This window comes from Notamacropus eugenii, chromosome 2 (genome assembly GCF_028372415.1).
Source record: "Notamacropus eugenii isolate mMacEug1 chromosome 2, mMacEug1.pri_v2, whole genome shotgun sequence".
NCBI classification, from domain to species: Eukaryota; Metazoa; Chordata; class Mammalia; order Diprotodontia; family Macropodidae; genus Notamacropus; species Notamacropus eugenii.
The window spans coordinates 32,380,519-32,394,121 of NC_092873.1; the positions used below are offsets into that span (position 1 = coordinate 32,380,519).

At 34.6% G+C, this 13,603-nt stretch overlaps 1 pseudogene; it reads left to right on the plus strand.

Moving 5' to 3' along the window:
* The first annotated feature begins 10,193 nt into the window (after positions 1-10,193).
* LOC140522588 (olfactory receptor 8U9-like) lies at positions 10,194-11,156 on the plus strand (annotated as a pseudogene).
* Positions 11,157-13,603: the final 2,447 nt, after the last annotated feature.

Below are 13,603 nucleotides of genomic sequence, written 5' to 3' on the forward strand. Positions count from 1 at the left end.
ATAAATTTATAACATGAGGGAACAGGGGACTGGGAACAATGAATGTAGGAAGTCAGATGAAATATCTCACATTTGACTCAAAAGATATTTTCAGAGCTCTCTCAATTTGCCACTTGTCTATATCTTTTTTGTATGTTATTAACCTGTCATTTCAATTCTGTTAACAATCACAATAATAATCATTATTATGATAGGTGGTACTAGGCTTTAGCAGTTTGTAAAACATTTTATATACATTATCTCCTTTGAAAAAGCCAACTCTTACTTTCTACTCCTATCGTGATCAATTTAATTCAGGTTTTTATAATCTGCCCATAGGATTACTCGAATAGCTTCTGAGTAGTATCTCAGTTTCCAGTATCCCCATCGATTTCTAATAACGTACATTCTGTACCTCTCCTATATGGTTAGTCCTTATATCATTGTCTTATTGATAAAATAGAAACAACATCAGATTAGGAGTCATAGGATGATGTGGAGAAATATTATAAAGCTAGAAGTGACAGAATTTGGCAACTGATTAACTTTCTCTTTCCCTTTGCAGAAAAATGTTATGACCTTATTCGGGTTTCTAATTTAATTAGATACTTAGCTGAAGTTTTACTGAGACATTAAAAAGGGGGGAGGGGTTGCTAAGTCAAAATGTATATTTACCCTACCTATAGAAATTTTTAAAAATCAAAAAATATAAATGAGCACCTTCACACTCTAGAAACACCATTTACAAAGACAGAATTGATGTGTTAATCACAAATCATTCTTACCTGTCTCTTTCTAGACTAGGATTTCAGTTTTTTTTCTCTTTCCACAGGCACTAGAATAGCAGGTTTGGACTACTTAAGAGGAAAAACAAATTTCAAAGAGCCTCAAGCACCTTAGAAGGCCCATTTATGTTATGCAATTCGTTAATTAAATAAAAATCTTTTGGCATTATTGTGCACTAAAATTGTCATTTTGATTTTCTAGTCCTTCCCTAAATAATCACATGTGGAAGGTTAAGGAGACAGAAATTATCTGATGCCCCAACGAATGCTGGGAAACTTTCCTTATCCCTCCCTCAACTACTAATGAGAAGCTAGAAGATGGATTCTCCTCACCTGCTGCCACTGAGGGGGCTCCCTCTCCCAAGCAGCTCTTTCTGCCCTATTGATGGTTCCCAATGATGAGATGCTTGGATATATGTGCTTTAACTCCATGAATTATAATTATATATTTGTCTATATATTTTAAATTTATACTTATATAAATTTGTATAGTATTTTAAATACTTATATGCACTTTATAATTTGCAAAACACTTTAAACACTATTCCCTATGGGATTTATTAACACTTCATGAGGTACAGAGTATGGACATTAGTATCTGTAATCATTCAAAGAGAAAGACAAATTCCTCCTCCCAGGGCTCTGAGTCAGGAAGAAGACAGGGTTCATTAGTTGTGACACTACTCCAGAATGGAATTTATGCTTTACTTCTCTGTTAAGTTGAAGGGGTTTGTGAAGGAAAGTTTCAGTTCCTGTGAACTAACAACTAAATGAGAATCATTGGTCAAAAAAAGGATAAACTATAAATGAGTGAAAATTTCAAAGAAATGAGAAATGAAAAATTTTCCTAATTCTTATTGCTATTCAGTAGTGCATTGAGAAGCCTCAGAATGTTGAGGATTCCAATCTTTTGGGGGTCTTCAAGTAGATAATGAATGACAAATAGGAAGATTTAAAAAGGTTAAGCTCAGGAAAGAGTTTTTGGATTTACATTCCAATGTAGCCTTCAATCCAATGTTATTAAGTGGCTACTGGGTATATAGTTTTGTTGTTTAAGAGAGAGGGAGACAGAGACAGAGAGAGAGAGAGAGAGAGAGAGAGAGAGAGAGAGAGAGAGAGAGAGAGAGAGAGAGAGAGAGAGAGAGAGAGTCTGTGTCTGTGTGTTTTAACATGCTCTTGTCTCTATATGTGCTTTTCCCTTTTCTGTCTATATACATCTTCCCTTGGAAATCTGATTCATTCCCACAATTTCAACTCTATGCAGATAACTTCCTCATCAATATGTCTTATCCTGTCTCCACTTCCTAGCTCACACATCTGAAAACAATTGTCATTTATATATGCTTAATGTTTTGCAAAACATTATTTGCAAATGATTTGCACATACGTTATTTAATTTGAGCCTCACAGAACTCTGTGAGATAAATAATACAGTCATTACCCTCATTTGAAAAGTCATGAAATAATCAAAAAAAGTAAGGGGTTTATCCATGATATATAGCTGTTGCCAGAGGCAGAATTTGAACTTAGGTCTCTCCTCATTCAAGATTCTGCACTCTTTCTACATCATGTTACTTAACAAAGGGATTATATGCATTAGTGAAATATGCTTTATGTGTAAATGCCTTAAATGTGCATTCATAAACTAAAGGACTTCCAGCTTCAATGGAAATATATTCGCTGCTTATAGAAGGATTCATTTTGTAGTCATATTCTCACAAATTCAGTATTTCTAAAATTGAACTCGTCAGCCCCCTCTAACCATTTTTTCCTCTATTCCATGATTAAAATGACTATGGGGGGAGGCAATATACACCTCCACAAAACCTTTCAGATCTTTCCCTCCCACTCTGTCTTTCCATTGCCACCAAGACGGCACAAACTAGCTTCAAATCCTTACAGACCTATTGCAATAGCCTCCAAACACATTTTTCCACATTCCCTCCCTGTCTGTGAAGGATAAGAGAATTCAACTTTTGAATTACTGCCAGATTAATATTTCTTAACTATAAGGTCAATCCAGGAGTGTACTGGAGCTAGCTCAAACCAGATCATAAAACCTAATGATGAAGATGGGATCTGAACCCCCAAAAGAAAAGACCTGGTCTTTAGAATCTGGACCCCCAAAAGGAAAAGCCCCTGGACTTTCCCTTCAGGTTCAGGTCCCTGACGTTCATCTGGGGCAACCAATCCTTCCCAGTTAATTAATTACCCTTTCATTGTCTGCACCTGACCCTACAATAGACTGCTACTACTTTAATTCCATCTAGACTCCTTTTCTGTTCCCACTGTCTTCTGTATAAAAGATCTATACTCAGATTCCTTAAGAATCTAGCCAATACTCAGATTTCTTAAGTTTGGCCAATGTGGTGAATTTTTAGAATCACACCTACTTTCTGTTGGTTTGTTAATAAACGTTGCCGTTGGCTAAAAGAAAGGTTGGGTCAAAATCACTCAGGTAGGACCCACTTGTCTCTATTTTCGGGTCCCAGCACCATTCAACCTCAACACTAGTCTTTCCTACTTATATTTGAACTACTAGAAGAATGCTGAGAAATTAGAAATCGTCAATAATGTGAAGATGCTAACATGAAATAACCTATCCTTGTGGAAATGTCTGGTGACTATCAATAAAGTTTGTTTGGAATAACTTATCTTTAGAAACATTTGTTTTCTAAATATTTTGCTTATTTCATAGGAGATTACACACACAGCTATAGTCATCATTTCTGCTGGGAATAACTAGAAAAGTTAAATATTATCCTAATAAAGATACACACACACAAACACACACCACATTACTTAGGGTTAGCATTACCTAATTGATCAGAAAATACTGGCTTGTAAAAACTAAAATGGCTCCTTTGCACTACACTCATATCTAGTGTTGTACTTTACAACTGTCGACCTGAAAGTTTGGTTAAAAAAGGCAAACAGGCTAAATGCATAATGTTTATTCCCTTAAAGCCAGCAGTTACATGATCATGGAGCCAGAAAAACTTCTGACTGACCAATACAAGAATGACGAGGCTTAAATCTGTTTTAGGACAATCCAATGTCGTGTATGTCCTTCAGATTTATGTTCCCCATGAGTGAATAACTAGACCACGAGAAATGAATTTCTTAATTGGATAGGTTGTAAATACAATAAGAGAGCTGACAAGTTGTTGACTGAAATTACAACTCAGAACACCTGTGTTTTCTCTGCCATTAATATGTCCACAAAATATTAAGATATGGAAAAAGTCCCATTTCCCAAGATAGTGTTTCAGGTTAACGGTCTCATAAAGTATGCTAAGTCAGCCCCATCTGGCCTTGTGGACATAAGAAGAAGTATTCTCTGAGTTTACTTCATAGAACAAAGAGATTGTTAGGTCCAGATTCTTCTTCTGATTGATTCATTCAAGCTCTTGCTTTTATTAAAGTCCAAAAATGATATTAAATATTATCACAAAAAAACACTCCACTCAGAGAGGTCAGGGTAGTGAATTAAAATCTTCATCATATAATAGTTAAAATTCAGGTATATTGAGACAAAAAATTCTGAGGATGATCAATTTATTAGTAAAGTAGTAATTTATCAATAAATAGGATCTCAGCTTCCTCAGCAAAGCTAAGAACCCAAATGATTACTCTCTTTTATAGTTTTGAGAAAACAAAACAAAGAACAGAACTTCATAGGCAGGGAAAAAGTTATGATTGGTTAAATGAGATTGAAATTATGAAAGGCAAAATCACCTCGTTACCACCTTTGAAGAGGTATGAAATATTTTTCTTTAGATTACTGCATATGCTCTCATGACTCAGTTGATTTAATGGTTAGTTTTCCTGATTTTTACCCCTTCTCTTACTAATTCTTAGCTATAGTTATAGCAAAAAGACTAGAGAGGCTAAGGGAATTTTAAAGGGATAGGAAGGGATTTAAAAACAAATGTGATTGAAAGAAGGGAAGCATGGAACATAATTAGGAAGGCAATTGTAGAACTGATAATAATTCCTTAGCAACTATAAAGTTCAGTCCATCTGATCTAGATCCTAGCTGTTATCATCTATGACCACCTAGGTAATTATCCCTCCTTCAAAATGCATTCAAAATTTGTCCAATTCATCTCCACTACCACTCTTGCCCATTACAAATCCTGTATTCTCTGAGTTTTCAACTTCATTACTTTCTGTGACCTTTGTCTCTAGTCTATCTCTATCAAACATAGAAATGTTCATACATCAAACTGGCTCTCTCTGTCTCTGTCTGTCTGTCTGTCTCTGTCTCTCTCTCCCTGTCTCTCTCCCTGTCTGTCTGTCTATCTCTCTCTGTCGCTGTCTCAAGACACACATACACACATACCCCTGCTTGACTGAAATTGCTTTATGTACCGGAAAGACTTGTAATGGTTTTGGGGAGAGGTCACCGTGAACTGAAATTTACAGAAAATTATTCATAAGGAAACAGGGATTTCAGATGGTCCTTGAAAAAAGCATAAGATTTATCAAAAGGCCCACAAAACCTTGAGTTATGAATTGTTGTCTTATTAGCCACAGCACAAAAGAAACACTTATTTGGAAGAACAAAAAAAATTGCCTTGTATGTTTGCTGTCCAATTAATTGCTTTCGTCATGTTTCTTTTCAGTCAGAAGCAGTTTTAGGTTTTGAGTCTTGAAGAAACTCAAAGCAACTTCTAAGTTTTATGTTTTGGGTTCCCTAGGGAGTTTGTATGTAATTACTTTCTTGAAGATTGAGTTAGTCATATTCTTCAGGGAAAAAAAACAGTTTTCCTTTTGGGACACTGACATCAATATATCCATATTCTTAGCTGCTGTGCAAATAAAAAAAAAATTGTAAGGAGACAATTGTTTCCTCATTCTAAGTTGGTAAGAGTACTTCTGAAGCTTTACAAACTGACAAATATTAATATTTTGTCAGCTAAAAAGCTAAGAGGCACCATTTCAATAGTTATTAATTTGGTTAAAGAAAAAACAATTACTGTAATAACAACACTGCCAGAATCTATGAGAATGAAGCAGGTGAATGTCATGTAAATCATTGGAAAATTTGTATAGATTTTTGGAAAAATTATGTAAAAAAAGATCATTTGATCATAACTTCTTACCATCTGTTGGAAAAGCTGGCATTGTACAGTGGAAAACCCACTGAAATACGGTTTAGGATATAAAAGCTTGAATCCTACCTCTGACATCTTAATATTTGAATGATTCTGAGGTGCAAATTTATAACGTCTGAGGATGTTTTCAGCCCTAACTCTATGATTTTATAACTGGGAATATTATTTAAATGAAAAATTTTATACAACAGATGATATTAGATGAATTCTCAAGGATGTGTTTATAAACAAAGGCTGGAGGAACAGTTCTGACCACATCGGTTGGTCATTTACTAGTTATTAACAAGAACATGTCAAATATGTGGCTAATTAACAATTAGTGTTCAGTGAATTAATAAACATAACTATATTGTCTTCTGGTACCTATAGAACTTTAGTGGCCTTTTATCAGAAGAATAGGTTTATATAAATCAGTAAAATTAATGGGGAGGGAGAAATTTGAGAATTTGGAAAGAACTATGATGCTCATTTATTAAGAATATTTTTTCAAATGATGATTACAGACAAACAAGAGCTACATTTATTTATTTTTAAAATGATTTCCTACTAATTATATGTAAAAGAAAACAAAATTTTCACATTTACTCTTAAGTTTGGGGTTCCAAATTCTATCCTCCCCCTCAACTGCTGCCCCTTCCTGAAATGGTAAGCAATCTGATGTAATTAAACATGTGTAATTACGTAAACCATTTTTACATTATCAATTTTGTGGGGAAATGAACAACATTTATAAATGGGGAGAATGCTAGTTAAAAAAAGATATTAAAAGAAGAGTCATGAAGAGAAAAAGGGATAATATCCCTGAAAGTAGTGTAATGGAAACATTTCATCATTGGTAAAATGTATTGTCTTGTTTTTGTTCTCTTTCCCCTTCTCCTATTTTTTCCCCCTAAACCTAGGTGGAAATGGCAATGATGACACCAAGTTGAGTTCAAGACAATGGACAAGCAGGTGCCAGGTGAGCAAAATGAATCAGTAGGGCTCTGATGTCAAGTGAGACTTTGTACAGTTTTCATTGATAGCACCATCCTGCTTGTACGTCAATTAACTTGCCCTTAAAAAGGTTTTTACTTTTGTCATGATTAAAATTAAGGCAAACTGAGGCATGAAGATCCAAGCACATTCAGTGCATTGGTAAGGCTACTGATTACCAATAAAATGGGTCTTTAGATCCCTACGCAGCAAAAAAGACTTAGAATGCGAACATACAGATAATTTTTACAGATAAAAGGAGGAGTATGCAAAAGCTAGAAGGCAGCATCACAGATGGGGAGAACACTATGTTTTGTTGCAAAATGTGGAGAAGTGTAGATTGGAAAACAATATGATTGAATGGAAATCTGGAATGTAGGGCGAGCAACAGTCTCTCTGCCCCATTTGTCATTAAGAAAGGCTGATTGAATTACGGAGCCAATCTGTATCCTGCAGGGCTTGTTAATGAAACCGAGATAATAGACTTCCTGGCACTTACCTGTATCTTGCAAATCTTGTGAATGATATAACAGATCTCCGTTAATGGTACAAGGGCAGTAACATGTGTAGAAAAAATATGCTTCTTTGAATCAAGGTGATTTGTGGGACAACAGCTCAGAGAAAAAATGCTGAACTATGAACTTATCAACTCAGTCAAAGAGATTTGACTACAAAACACAGAAAGAACAACAAAAAATGTAAATTAAATTAAAAATAAAAATCAACTACAAATAGGATTAATTACAAAAATAGAATTGATTAAGAAATGGAATCAGTTTGATTTTCTCACTGTATTGATCAGTATACAATCATATATACTAAAGGCAAATGATGGCGAGGTTAACCAGTCCCTAAAAGGTTAATGAGTTCCTTGTACAGGAGTTCCTTGTACATTTTGAGAAGCACTAATGGGTAGGGTTTGGGAAAGGAGAGGGCCGCATTGGGCAAGACCAATAAGGCCCCTCTAAAAGACTGAGATCTTAATCAGAATAGATTGAGATTTCACCTTTTAGGAGCTGTCATCCTAATTCATCTTTAATAACAAGTCCAGAAGTCAGGAGAAGGTAGCTTTTTTGTTTGCTTGTTTTGGCATTGTTGTTATTGTTACTGGTTTTCTATCATCCTCATGAAATGCTTGAGATATATCTTTAAATTTTCTTCAAAAGAAAAAAAATCAGGCTAAATGTACTTTATTTTCATCATTTTCTGATTGAGCTGCTTTCACCCAGCATGTCACTATGTCTTGACTCATTTCCCTGCCCAGTCAGCGTTGGTAGCCTCTACACACACACACACACACACACACACACACACACACACACACACACAGGCATTACAGAGAACAAGGTATTCATACTCTTTCTGTGTTTGAAACAAGATTACGTGGTTTAGTTTATGTCTACAGAACACAAAATGATTATTTCAGAAGTAGCAAAATTGTCTCAAATGATGGTTGCATTTACCAAATGTCCAATCAGCCCTTACCCTTACACAATAAATTGAATATTGGGTCAATATAATTGACAGAACAAATCAGTCATAAAAGTCAAACTGCTCTATGGTCCCCTAATCAATTGAGGTTATGTCTACTCTGGCTGTTTTGATTACCTAGTATCTGCTGGACACCATAGTAGGTACTGGAATCATATGACTTATAACACTAGAAATTCAATGGGAAAGAACATTACAATGAAATTACAATATAATTAGACTCACTATTCATGGTCACTGCCATCTTCTTTGTTTTCCATTACTGGTGTTAGTACAATTCTGTCCTATTCTTGATTCTGGGTTTGTTATGAGTTGTCTTGAATCAAGTTAGAGGCACATGTTCATAAAAATCAAAATATAGAAAACTATATTCCATAAAAGAAGCAATTATGACTGTTATTTCCTTGATCAAGAATCTTCAGTGACTGTTCTCCCTCTGATATAAAAAAAATGCCTCAGTTTAATAATTGAATTCCTTCAGTCTGGGTTCAGATTCAGCATTCAGAGTAGAAATTCTTTATTATTATTATTGTTATTATTATTATTATTATTATTATTATTATTATTATTATTTTGTGTCGTTATCTCTCATGGCAATCTGTGCAAAATCAATGGACTATGACTCAGAATAATGTTTTTGAACATATAAACTAAAATAATAGGACTACAGGGGAAACAATTACATTGAAATAGTTATTGAAACAAGTCAAAAGTAAACAAAATAAAAATGACGAGTGCATATTACTCCCTTGCAAGTACTCTGTGCTTCAGGCAAACAGAGCTATGAGGTATTTCCCTAACAAAATTTTCCATATTTCTTCTCTGTCTATTCATGCTGGTTTTTTCTCATAACTGGAAAGAGTATTTCCTCCCTTCAATCTATTATCTCATACAGATGGTGCAGTGTTTAGAGTGATGAATGTGATTTTGAAATACCTGAGTTCAAATAAGGGCTCAGACACTTTTTAGCTGTGTTACCCTGGATAAGTCATTTAGCTTTCTGTTTGCCTGTTTCCTAAACTGTCAAATGAATATTAATATCGTCTACCTCCGAAGGTTCTTATGAGAATGAAATGAGATATTTGTAAAGCACTTAGAACACCACCGGACGTATATTCACTTAAATGCTTGTTTTTTTCTTTCCTTGAACTTCTTGAGTACTTGCATTCCTACAAGTCAATCAACCAGTAAATAAGTACTTAAGAGCTTTTTATGTTCTAGGCAAAGTGCTGAGCACTGGGGATACAGAGGAAGACGTTTAGTAAACTAAGATGGAACCTTGCACTGGAAGTTTTTCTTGATACTATTCTGTGTCATTAAAATTCATTACATTTTTAGAACTATTTAACTGTTCTCTCAGCTTCTCTAGAATATAAGCTTCCTGGGGTGGGAACAGTTTTTCATTTTGTTGAATTCCTAGAATATAGGATGAGCTTTGCACACAGTAAATGACTAAAAATGCTTGTTTAACTGAATAAGCAGACGCTAAAAATAAGTTACACATAACATCCGTTCTAAGAAATAGAAAAACATCATTCTTCTTCTGTTGAGGGTAAGGTATTACAGTATGATTGGAAAAGCAATAGCTTGAAGACACTCAGTTGTATAATCTTGGACAGAAAATTGAACCTCCGTGTTCTCAGCTACAAAATGAGAATGGTAATCCATGTATTGCTGATCTTACATGGTTAATTTAAGGCAAAAGGCTTGATAAATTACAAAAACAAAACACAATGAGTTATTATAGCTACTTGTGATGATGGCAATGAAGAAAATAATTTAAAAGAGAGCAAGAAGGGTGGCACCTGATACATTTTTCTCTCCTTTAGGCTCCCAGGTGGAATAAATGGCTGACATAAATTTCACCAGGGTAACTGAGTTCATCCTCTTGGGCATCACTGACGAGCAGGAGCTAAAGATGCCCCTCTTCATAATGTTCTTGTGTATCTATATTTTTACAATGGTGGGCAATTTGGGTCTCATCACCGTCATCAGAATGGACTCACGACTAAAAACTCCAATGTATTTCTTCCTAATTCACCTCACTTTTGTTGATTTTTGTTATTCTTCTTCAATCACACCAGAGATGTTGGGTAATTTTTTATGTTAGAAAAATGTAATCTCTTTCTAAGCATGTGCTACTCAACTAGGTTACGTTATTAATTTTATGAATGCAGAATGCTTGCTGCTAGCTTCCATGGCCTATGATCGCTATGTGGCAATTTGCAACCCCTTGCTTTATATGGTTCTGATGTCTCCTAAAATCTGTATTCGGCTTGTAGCTGCTCTCTACATCTACAGTTTGATGGTCTCACTCTATCATGTTATCCTTACATTCCGCCTCTCCTACTGTGGTTCTAATGTTATCAACCACTTCTATTGTGATGACATGCCTCTTTTGAGGTTGTCCTGCTCTGACACTCATTTCAAACAAATGTGGATTTTTGCCTGTGCGGGTATCATGCTTATTTCTTCTTTTTTGATTGTCTTTGTCTCCTACATGTATATTATTTCTGCGATTCTAAAAATGCAATCAGCTGAAGGTAGGCGCAAAGCTTTCTCTACCTGTGGCTCACACATGGTAGCCGTCACCATTTTTTATGGGACTTTGATATTCATGTACTTACAACCCAGCTCAAACCATTCCCTTGACACAGATAAGATGGCCTCGGTCTTTTATACAGTAATCGTCCCCATGTTAAATCCCCTGATCTACAATTTGAGGAATAAGGAGGTGAAGGATGCTCTGAAGAAAACCTTGAACAATAGTAATTATGCCCTTCTTTTAGTTAAATCACTAAAGACTTAAAAATAATTTTCTTATTATCTTGATCACTGATGAAATATAATGAAAAGAAGTAACATGAATGTTACATAGAATGTTAGAACTAAAAGAGACTTTGAAAATCATTCAGTTCATCTCTCAAGTAACTACCATATAAAAGATACTTCAAAATAATTCTCAAAAGAGCTCAACTTGACCTAATCCTACCACACAATACCATGCAAATTTGGCTGTTTTTAAGTATTATCTTACTATTATTGTTTTTTTATATATATCAACTCAATTCCAATTTCTCCCTTCTCCATTTTTCTATCCAGACTAGGTAATTCTTTTATTAAACTTCAGAAACATAAGAATGTTTTCCTCAAGAATTAGAAAAAAAGTAGTTCAACAGCAGCAATTACCAGTTCACCTGTCTCTGACAGTGTATATGCAGTGTTCTACCTCATTGTCTGCAACATCTTCAATGAATGTAAATGTTTTAAGGCAAAACTATTTAATTTTTACAAAACAAAATAGCAATTACCAAAAGAAACAAAATCAAAACATAGACCTAAGTACAAACTTAATAACAACTTTACTAATATGTAGGTTAGGAAACAAATCACAGAAACAATGAGTAACTGTGAAAAAAATAAGAATGACACAATTCTAGAACTCCAGAACTTCAACATAGTCCCCTCAGAGCTCTGGATAAGGGCATTTTGTAAAGTCATCTGGGACTATGAGCAAAAAGATCTTAAATTCTACATATTCTTTCATCTAATGATACTACTACTAAGCTTGTACCCCAAAGTGATAAAAAAGGAAAAGAATCAGTCTCTATAGAGAAAAAAGGTGTAAGAGGGAAAAGGAACTTCAATCATTTCATGGTATCTTGATTGATTAATAGTGGAAAGGATCTCACCACAATTAATGGAAAAATAAAATGCTACAAACTATGCAAGGACATGGTAAAGTCAGTGGACTCATCCACTGTCATAATAACTACTTAGTGGAAGGCAGCTTGGTGCTCTGTCGATAGAGTGCTGGACCTGGAGTCAGGAAGACCTGAGTTCAAATGTGGCTTCAGACACTTCCTAGCTGTGATTCTGGGCAAGTCACTTGACTTCTGTTTGCCTTAATCTACTGGGGAAGGAAATGGCGCTCCAGCACCTTTGCCAAGAAAACCTCATGGACAGCATTGGCCAGCTATGATCCACAGGGTCACAAAGAATTTGATACAACTGAACAAAAAATAAATAAAATATAAATAAAATGAATAAAATAAAATAAAAAAAATCTACTTAATGTTCTTGGATAGGACACCTGCAAGTTTTGTTTAATGGTTATTTCAAACTTGTAGTTTTGTCTAAATGGACTACTTTAAAACTGGAAATGTATTTTGCCACCTCTTTGTGTGCTTGAACAGGGAATGTTTTCTCATTCTGATAAAAAAAAACCCACATGGATAATATTTTCCCAGAATACCCCACTTCTTTTTTCCTTCACTGATTCCTCCTTTTCTTTGCTCCTTTTCTTCTGAAAGTTGTTACTTATCTATTCTTTGTTGTGGTAGAATGCTGGTGATTGGTGGAGTACTCTAAGAAGGACTGAAAAATTATGTAAAACTAAATCTGAAACATTGGAAGAGAAGGTGCTCCCTAGAGAGTAGTCTCTTTAGCATGTTAATAAACTTCTTTGCTTTCAATCTGGCCTCCTATATTTGATCCTCAATTATCCTCCACTGATAAATAAACCCCTCCCAAGAGATCCCATGTCTCTGGATTGAGGAAATTCTCCACCTATGGCAACTCTATTTTTCTTCTATGGTAGTGGCAAAGAACTGGAAACTAATGGAGGGTCCATCAATTGTATAACGATTGAAATATAGTATATGAATGTAATGGAATACTATTGCAATATAAGAAATGAAAGACATGGTTTCATTTCAGTAGAGAAAAGCTGATTCAGATTGAAGTTAACAGAACAAGTAGAATAATTTATTGTAACATTGTAAATATTGTAATATTGTAAAAATAAACAACTTTGAAAGACTTAAAAAGTGATCAACACAATGACCAAGCATGATCACAGAAGATCTGTGATGAAGCATGCTACCTATCTCTTGATAGAGAGTTTAAGAACTCACAATGCTGATTGAGGCATAAACAACACACATAGACATATATGCATGTATTTATCATTTTAAAATATGTACATATCTGTATGTATATATTCACATGTACATATATACACATGTGGGTATATATGTACACACATATACATGGACAAATGTGGAAATTTCTTTTGCTTGACTAAGAATATTTGTTTCAATGAGGAGTGGGGATAGAAGGGTGAAATGGAGAAAAAAAATGTGTATTTCCCAAAAATATATGTATTTTTAAAGAAACAGTTTTCATGGGACAAAATAACACAAAAAAGGTTTAATAAAGTATTCATTTTTAAAACCAAAAAATTTAAAAGTACAC